General features: G+C 46.3%; 1 long non-coding RNA gene and 2 pseudogenes across 1 annotated transcript; all 3 read left to right on the forward strand.

The window, feature by feature from the left end:
• The first annotated feature begins 6 nt into the window (after window positions 1–6).
• Window positions 7–1,857, forward strand: LOC112484220. Its single transcript, XR_003047944.1, has 2 exons — window positions 7–1,107; window positions 1,186–1,857. It is a non-coding gene; the product is annotated as an uncharacterized LOC112484220 (long non-coding RNA).
• Window positions 1,858–6,436: 4,579 nt separating this feature from the next.
• LOC112484281 lies at window positions 6,437–6,555 on the forward strand (annotated as a pseudogene).
• A 2,653-nt stretch (window positions 6,556–9,208) lies between these two features.
• Window positions 9,209–9,489, forward strand: LOC102882826 (annotated as a pseudogene).
• The last annotated feature ends 522 nt before the right edge of the window (window positions 9,490–10,011 follow it).

A 10,011-nucleotide genomic window follows, 5' to 3' on the forward strand; every position in this document is an offset into this window, starting at 1 on the left:
ATGAGACCTGGGGAAAGGGACTGTGTGGGTTCAAGAAGTACGATGTTCCAGAAGACCGATGTGGCTGAAACGGATGGAGGGAGAGCGAGACAAAGGGAGCGTAAGTCAGGCTCTGACCTTGCGGGGTCCAGACAGGACAATGGAAAGCTGGGGACTTCGGAGCCAGCCATCGATCGACACGATCCCACTGATAGAAAGATCCCTTTGACTGCTGTGTACAACACAGATTTTTACGGTTGTGCAGACGGGAAGACCAATGAGGGGACTGTTGTACTAGTTTTAGGGGAGGGATGAGAGTGTTTGAGCCAGCTGATGGCAGTGAGTGGATTTCATTTAGGAGATGAAACTGTCAAGACTTGAACAAGGAAAAGAGATGTATCAAAGATTCTTCCAGATTTCTGGCAAGAACGGCTCGGTTTGGGGGTGGGGGAGAAGGGAATGACCATGAGTTCCATTTGGACATGTTGAGTTTGAGGTGCTTTTGAGACATACGAAAAATAAAGTCAAGTCCGTGCTTCGATGGGGAGGACTAGAGCTCAGAGCAGAGGCTAAACTGGCAAAGACACAGAACTACCAGCTGGAAAGGCAGGGGGAGCAGAGGCAGCACAGAACCCAAGATGAGGAGTGTCTAAGGAGGATGTGGGCAACTGCGTGAGATGCTTTCGAGAGGTCTAATTAGAAGGTAACTGAAGGAAGTTCATTAGGTGTAGCTGTCTTTAACTCATCCAGGCAATTTGGGTAGAATGGTAGGCAGGAAACCTAGATGCAGTGAATTGAGGAATGGCTGGGAAATGGACACATGGAGACCTTGAGAGTATCTGATTCTTCCCAGTTGGTGGACTGGAAAAATAAAAAAGCAGGGAACATGGGATTGAGAGACGTTTTTTTCTTTTAGGCTGGAAGAAGCTTGAGCCTGTTTAAATGCTGAAAGAAAGGCTTAATAGAGAAGAGCTGATGATTTAGAAGGAGGAAGTGGGAGGCAGCCTAGGACTGGGATAATGACTTATCATCTTGCTCTCCTACCAACACAGCTCCATGTGGCCCAAGATGACTGCTTGAGCTCCAGCCATTTTGTCTGAGTTCAGCAAGCAGGAAGGAAAGAGGAAGGTAGGAAGATAGTACTTCTCTTCCTCTGTTTTTAATTAACAAACATTTATTCACGAGCAATCTCCCTTCTTTTTAAAGGAGACCTTTAGAAGTTCCGCGTGGCACTTTTCCTTACATCTCATTGGCTATAACCTAACTTGTACCACATCGAGTTGAAAGGGAGGTCAGGAAATGTAGTCTTTGGACTGAGCTACAATGTGCCCAACTACAAACAGTTTCTGTTCCTAAAGAAGGTTTGAGAAATGGATACCAGGAAGCTATGAGCAGTCTTTTCTGCCATGAAGGGGTTTGGGAGGGACCAAGTGGTTTGTCTGTTGAAGAAGAGTCTGGAAAGAATCAGGATTTGGAGCCCAACGCACTGCATTCTAATCTTGGCCCATATCCTGTCACCTGTATGACCTTGAATAAGCTGCCTCCCCTCCCTGAGCCTCAGGAGCCTCCTCTGTATAATGGGAGTGAGAATCTACCCGGCAGAAAAACTGCAAATATTAAATGCGATGCCATGGAAATGCCTGAGCTGTGGTAGGCGCTGATGTTTGTTACATTCAGATCTTTTTTTTTTTTTCAAGATAATAAACACATTGAGCACCTACTGTATGCCGGACACTTGCTGGATGCTTCTTCACCATACACTTACTTATTTCTCACTCCAACCTGGTGAGATAGGTATTATAATTATCTTTATTTTATAAAGCAGGAAATTCCAGTTCACGAAGTCACCCAACAAATAAATTTCGGGATTTGAACCTAGGTCTTCTGACTCTGTGATGCTGTGATGTAATAAGAAATATATATTTGATCTTGGTCCCGGTTCCTGGCACAGAGCTTCTAAAAGGGTTTTGAAATTACCCGAGTGATAGAATGATAGAGCATCTTTTGTTATTCATAACATGCACCTTTCAACTATCCTGCAGTTTATTTTAATGAGATGACTGGTGGCTGATAGCCCCTGGATGACTTCAGGTTGGAGGCTGGTTGCCAGAGGAACCAACCACGTGATTAGAGGGGACTTTCAGCCTCCCCGCCACCCCCTCCCCCCCACACACACACTCCCTTTCCCGTCTCTGGAGAGGAGAGAGGAGCTGGGAATTGAGGTAATAACTAGTGGCCAGTGATTTCGTTAATCAATCGTGTCTTTGTAATGGAACCTCCATAAAAACCCTAAACGAAGGGGTTTGGAGAGCTTCTGCATTGGTGACCGCATCTATGTGCTGGGAGGGTGACACGCACCAAACGCCACAGGGACAGAAGCTCCTGCACTCTGTGGACCCTACCAGATCCTAGCCTATTACCTCTTCATCTGGCTGTTCTCGTGTATCCTTTGTAAGAACCCAGCAATATAAGTAAAGCGTTTTCCTGATTCCCGTGAGCCGTTACAGTGCGTTGCGGAATCTGAGGAGGGAATCGTGGGAACCCCTGATTCGTGGCCAAACTGGGCAAGAGTGTGGGTGACCTGAGGACCTGCTACCTGGGACTGGTGTCTGAAGAGGGGCGCAGTCTGGTGGGAATCTGCCCTTAGCCTGTGGGGTCTGTACTAACTCTGGGTGGTTAGCATTAGAATGACAAATTACAGGGCACGGCACCCAGTTGGTGTCTGCAGAGAACTGGAGAATGGCTTGCTGTGGGAAACCCACAAGTTCGGCGTCAGAGGTGTTCTGCCGTTGTAGGTAAAAACCCCTTAGTCGAAGACTCCGAGGCCTTTCCTGGCACCGCTGCGAGGGAAGCAGACCCTCCAAGTCCCCTCACAGCTCAGCCTCCTCGGAACCGTGTGAAGTGTCCCAAACAACTGCAGCGTTTCCTGCCTCCGGTTTTGCACCTGTTGTTCCCACACTCAACTACCTAAATTTACTCCATCTTCAAGGCTCTTAGCAAGTGAAAGTCCTCAGACACTCCCCTTGATTCCCACCCCAAGAATTACTTCTCGATCATTTAAAACCACAGTTACTGTTGGCAGTGACCTTCCTGAGGGCGGGGACTGCAGCAGGTCATGGGCCCCAGGCGTTCTCAGATTGGTTGACAGTCAGATGGTTGTCAGTCATTGGTAGATGAGGCCAGTCCCAAGGTCCTCAAACGACTTACAGGGGAGCTGGGAGACTATGACTTGGAGCTTCCAGACCCCTCCCCACCCCTCTTTCCACACCCGACCCCCTAAACAGCGCACTATGGCAGGTCCTCCTTCCACAATTTCTCGGGTCTGGTTTTCAAGGCAGCAAGAAGACACTAGGCTCAGCACAGCACTTGGGAGAACAAGCATTAAGTCGGCGCCTCCTGTTTGCAGGCACTGAGCTCCCAGGGGGGTTGAGGCAGAAACAAGGAACTCTGCTATGGACAGACTTCTTTCTCCCGGGGGAATAGCTGCCTGGGAACCAAGCTGTGAAGTGGATTTGTTTTCCCCAGGACAGCCCTACGGGTCACATGGGTTTACAATCAACCCAAGACAGGCTTCTGCCGGATGAACAAAGATACCACAACTATTGACCCTGAAATATCGCTAAAACAGCCTGAGCGAGCTGCAGGCCCTATCACAGCCACGCAGAAGTGCACGCATCAGATAACTCCGTGCCACCATGACCTTTCCACACTCTAGCACCTGGAAGAATAGATAGCCGTGCAATGCCCTCAGCTGCCTTCTGGGAACTGCGAAGGGCTGTGCATGGGGGTTGGAACCGCCTGTTGTCATAAGGTCTGTGCCTCCAACAGCTCCCCCACGGGCCCAGCAGATTCCATCAATCCTTTGTTTGGCCTCACAGACAGCCACTGAGGCAACTCTGGTTGGCAGATAACAGCTTGGGAAGGTGGCAAAAGGACACTGAAGGATATTTTGAAGAGGAATAACACATTCGCCCATCATCCCATTATCCTCATCCTCACTCGACGCCTTCTCCATACTGGCCGGGAAGCCAGGCCGGTCTTTTGGCCTGATTAGCAACTGAGAGGACAGAGATCACCTTGAGCCAGGCTCTTTGCCTTCCTGGATTTTCCTCTGTCACAAGCATTTTCCCACGTGGCTGTGCGGTCCTCGTATTGGTGTGTGATCGTCCTTTGACTATCCCTCATTTTTTAAAACAATTTATGTATTTAAATTAATTTCAAGTATACCATACATTGGTTAGACATCTATAGAGTTCATAAAATGATCCCCCCAATTGCTCCCTCCCTCCCCTGGCCCTCCACCTAGCCATCATATTAATGCTGACTGCATTCCTCATTTTAAAATGGTAGCTAATAAGCTCGTTTCCATTTGGGGCTATTATATACGGCTCTACAACAGTCATTCATGGGTTTAAAAACTATTGAATGAATTTCTTAGAAAAGCACAATGAGATATATAGGGAAGATGACTCGCTTTATAATACTTTAGCAAAAAATAAATTAAAAGGGGAGAGATCGAACCAATGGGACAAAGTCTTTGTAATCTGAGGTGATGAATGCATGGGTTTTCATGGTGCTATTCTCTCCCTTTTTAAAAAATATGTTTGAAATTTTTCATAATAGGAAATTAAAAACAAATATAAGCTCAGTCCCAGCCATCAGGGAGCTCACAGTCCGGCAAGTAAACAGACAAGGAACTGGGCCCTGCAGAGCAGCATAACGAGGGCTGGGATGGGCCTAAGTGCATAAAGTAATGTACCTAAGAACACAAGCCAATTATATCGAAACAAATTTATCAACATATATTTTTAAATTGGGCCACAGGGGTTCAAAGAAGATACGAGACGCGTGGAGCAGAGCAGCCCGAGCCAAGGGGCCTGAAGCACCCAGCCCCACTCGGCCCCACTCAGCCGCAATCAGCTGAACCTTGCATGATTGTCGTTTTAAACTACTGAGTTCTGGAATTGTGTGTTACACAGCAAAGACTGTCTGATACAATGGGAGAGATTAACCTTCTAGCAGAAGGCATCGCCTAAGCTTGTAGTTAAACCTGGAGCAGAAATAGCAAATAAGCATACGAAAAGATGTCCCACATCATACGTCATTAGGGAACTGCAAATTGAACAAAAACGAGAGGCCACTACACACCTATTAAAATGGCCGAAATCCCAAACACTGACAACACCAAATGCGGGCAAGGATGTGCGGCAACGAGAATTTTCTGTCATTGCTGGTGGGAATGCAAAATGGTTCGGCCACTTTGGACGACAGTTTGCCAGTTACTTAAAAAGCTAAACAGTCTTATCATATGACTCAGCGATTGTTCTCCTTAGCATATTTATCCAAATGAGTTGAAACTTACATCCACACCAAAGCCTGCGCACAGATGTTTATAGCAGCTTTATTCATAATTGCCAAAACTGAAGCAACCAAGATGTCCTTCAGTCGGTGAGTGGATAAACAACTGTGGTTCAGCAGCTTTATTTATAATTGCCCAAACTGAAGCAACCAAGACGTCCTTCAGTCGGTGAGTGGATAAACAACTGTGGTTCATCTGGAAGTTGGAGTATTATTAGAGAGAAAAAGAAACGAGCTATCAAGCCATAAAAAGACATAGAGGAACTTGAATTGCAACTTGCTAAGTAAAGAAGATAATCTGGAGAGGCTACATACTGTACAATCCCAAATTAATGACATTCTGGGAAAGGCAGAACTAGAGACATTAAAACATCGGTGGTTCCAGGTGTTCAGGAAGAGAGAAGGGATGAATAGGTGAAGCACAAGAGATTTTTAGGGCAGTGTCAATACTCTGCATTATGCCGAAATGGTGGATACATGACATTATGCATTTGTGAAAACCCATGGAACTGTACAACATTAAGAGTAAACCCTGATGTCAACTCTGGACTTTAGTTAATAATAATGTATCATTTTTGGTGTTTCAGTGGGAACAAATATTCCACACTAATGCAGGGTGTTAATAATAGGGTAAACTCTGGGGACAGGGAGACAGGAAGTATAATAAATTCTCTGTATTTCCTGCTCAATTTTTAGGTAAACCTAAAACTGCTCTAAAAAATAAAGTGTTTCGAAACAAAAAAAGTTGGGCTATAGTTATAAATGTGCTTCTTATTAATGCATTTAATAGCAAGCTCTAACGAGGCTAACGGGTGGAACGTTGACATGATGAGTGTTCAGGAACTCTGCTGTGCCACAGGTATTGCTAATTCTGTGGCTTGCTGCCTACATTCATAAGAGACAGAAGTGCTAAACGTCATGCAGAGGTCCCTGGAATGTTTTTGTCCCCCATCCAGGTTCACAGATCCTTGTATTACAGTAACCTTTCTTTGACCTTAGGATATACTCCTGGAAATGGTTTTGTTGGGTCATGGAGTGGGGCCTCTGCCACACACACAAGATTTTCCTGCACAGAGCAGTCCAAAATCCATGTTGGGGAGTCTACGGCCATGCTCCCCTGAACAAGCCCGACCCTTTCTGATCTTGGAAGCTAAGCAGGGTCGGGCCTGGTTAGTACTTGGATGGGAGACCACCTAGGAAGACCAGGTGCTGTTGGCGTGAAAAATAAAAAGTAAGGGATTGTAAACTGACAAAGTCCTTGCAATCTGTGAGGTTGACCAAGGGTTGCCTCGCCTAAAAAAAAAAAAAAAAATCCAAATTAGCAGAAGGAAGTTCCTTACAGAACAAGTTTATACAACCGAATAGAAAACTTAACATCTTAGTCTAAAGCAGCTGGATTTGGGTTTCTGGAAGAGCAACCAGAGGCTTCTACTTCACAGCTACCTAACCAAGAAGGCCTCAAAGGTGTTCTTTCCAGAACAATCCAGAACAAAGAGAAGGTCTTCTCTGTAAACAGAATCCTTCTCCTGTCCTAGAATATAAAAGCTGTTTATAAACTTTAAAGTAGCAGTTTCTAGCATCCATCTGCAGTTGTAAACTGCATTCTTTCCTGGCACCCCATGGCAACTGCTATTTTATTAAAACAAATGTCTGATAACTTGGCAGTTTAAAAATGGAACCTCGATTTGATTTAATTTTTATTTCTAGGATTACTAAGAAAATTGAAATTTCTTCCTATGTGAATTGTCCATTTAGATCACGAGCCTATATTTCTGTCTGCTAACATGTGGGAGATATTTTTCCCAGTTTTCCATTTGCATTTGCACCTTACTTATTTATATATATTTTTGACATGCTGAGCATTTACATTTTTATGTAGCCAGATCTGTCAGAATTTTCCTTTATGGTCTCTGCTTTCTGTGTTATACAGAGAAAGACCTTCCCAACCACAATTTCATATACATATTGACTTAAATGATCACGTTTACTCCCATTTGGAGTTTTAATGCACTAGAAGGGATCCAACTTGACTCTTTTCATATACGTAGCCAATTTTATATTAAAGCCTTTATCGAATAATCTCCTCTTTCCCCCACTCCTTTGAAAGGCTACCTTTATTAATTTTGTAAATCTTATACACCAGTTCCTATGTTCTTAAAATTCCTGCCTCCCAGGGATGTCCTGATGACGAAATGAAGTAGTATCTTCAAAGCTTTTAGCAGCGGAGCCTAGAATCTGCTTCAAATATATTGGTTCTCTTCCCTTCTCTTTCTCTTTTTCAGACCCATTTCCCCCTCCTCATGCCATATGCTTCCACCATTTGACCTTGGGGTTCTGGGAACAGATCCAGGTACACAGAAGGTGCTTCCTAAGGCCTCACTGTTGGGTCCTCGAACTGCTTTTTTAGTCTGTTATTGCCTCAGCCCAAGTGACCTTGCTGGGCGAGCCTTCCCATCCCCCCCGCCATGGTAATTACTCAGTGCTGGGAAGTTGGGGTGGGGGAACAGGGAAGACTTCACAGGGGAGGGACCTTGGAACTCATCTAGGAAAAGAGAGGGATTGGGCAGGGGAAGAGGGCATTCCAGGCTGTATGTGTGTGTGTGTGTGTTGCGGGGAGGCGTCGGACAACGGCGGAAGTCAAGTGTGGCAGGAAGCTGGGGATGACACATCAGGAGGGTGTGGGTGCATGGGAAAAGGTAGAGATTCATTTAAGTAGGAGAGTCATGTGATCATCTGTGTGTTTTAGGAAGATGACCTGGGACCAGGCAGCAGGCAGGGAGACCAGTATTAGGAGGCTGCCGAGATCACCCAAGGTAAGATGGGTGATGGCCTGGACTAGGGTGGTGGCCATGAGGATGAAAGGAAACGGGCAATTTTCAGAAATATCCAGATAAGTAAGACAGAAAACCTGGCTGTGGATTGGAAGTGGGAGAGAGGGGAGTTGAGGACGATTCCCAGATGCCTGGCTCAGGCAGCCAGGTTGATGGCGGCGGAGTTACAGAGGCAGAAGCGCTAGAGGAGGAGCAGGTTTGGACCTGGGCTGGGAGGACTTGGGGATCAATGCAGTGGGCTGGGGGCGGAGAGGACACTGAAAAATTCAAAATGTGCAAACTCCGTGTATTACCGTATGTGGTCTAGACATCTGTTGCAGAAGGACAGAGCCAAGGAAGTGGCAGGATGGATGGCGGAAAATTGATGGTTTGAAAACTATTTAGGAAGTTGAGTCGGTAAGACCTGGCGGATACTTGGAGTTTTGAAGAAAGGGACAAATCTCGGATAATTACCCTCAAGGATGATGGTACCTTTTCTCTAATTAACTCAACGATTCTTAACTGAATCCCTACCACGTATATGCCAGGCACTTTTGTATTTGGGATAGAGCAATGACGAAAGCCCCGCCCTCGTCATGCTTACATCTGGCGAAGAGAGCCAGACGATAAAGAAATGAACATATGTCACGTGGAAGAAGGTGGCACGGAGGAAAATAAAGTGGGGATGGGGAACTTGTTTTTAAAAGGCGTGACCGGGCATGGTCCCATTGAAAAGGTGTCACGTGGGCAGAGATCTGGAAGTGGGAAGAGCATTGCAGGCAGAGGAAGCAGCCGGTGCAAAGGCCCTGAGACAGGAGCGTAGTAGGTGTGTTCTAGGAACAGCGGGGAGGCCAGTGTGGCTGCAGCGAGGACAGTGGCAGAACGTGGGATGGGAGAAGTAGCGGAGGCAGATCCCGCGGGGCCACGGAGGCCATTGCAAGGACTCTGAATTTTATGCTGAGAAGGGTAGGAAAGTTTTCTGGGGAGTTTGGAGCTCACTTGTATTTCCAAAGCTCCAGCGGCCAGCTCTCTCTCTGGGTTCTGACCTAGTTGGCGGCGACATGGCTAAACGCACCGAGAAGGTCGGAATCGGTCGGTAAATACGAGACCCGTTATGGCGCCTCCCTCAGGAAAATGGTGAAGAAAATTGAAATCGGCCGGCACACCAAGTACACTTGCTCCTTCTGTGTCAAAACCCAGATGAAGAGAAGAGCTGTGGGGGTCCGGCCCTGGGCTTTCTGCATGAGAACAGTAGCTGCTGGTGCCTGGACTGAGCACCACTTCTGCCCTCAGCAGTGGAAAGTCTGCCATCAGAAGACTGAGGGAATTGAAAGGCCAGTAGAAGCGCCATAGTTTGGAACGTTGCTAGCCTATAATAAATGCGTTAATTCACGTAACAAAAATAAAAGCCCGGTGGCTCAGAATTCCCTGGTCTTCGGATCCCAATTCCACCACTCTCTAGCTGGGTGACCTTGGCCGAGTTGTCCAATTTCTCCGTGCCTCAGTTTCATCATCCGTAAAATGGAGATAATCACAGTACTCACTTTGTATGGTTATTGTGAGGATTAAATAAAGTTAATGTAAAGAAAGCACTTAGAACAGTATCTGGCACATTCTCAGCACTGTAGAGTGGAATCAGTTATCGTGATAATAATTATTATGGCTGCTGGTGTCGAGGACGGAACATGTGATATGGGGAAGGGCTACGGGATACCTCAATATGAAGGCAGCTGAATATATAAGTGGCCCAAGCTGGGGACATACGCTCTCGGGAGTAGTCAGCATACAGTGGGTGTTTAAAGCCGTGAGACTAGAAGGACTCACCAGGAATGGGCCTGTGAGTCTGCCGTGTTGACAATGAAGG

Source organism: Pteropus alecto, unplaced genomic scaffold, assembly GCF_000325575.1.
Source record: "Pteropus alecto unplaced genomic scaffold, ASM32557v1 scaffold157, whole genome shotgun sequence".
NCBI classification, from domain to species: Eukaryota; Metazoa; Chordata; class Mammalia; order Chiroptera; family Pteropodidae; genus Pteropus; species Pteropus alecto.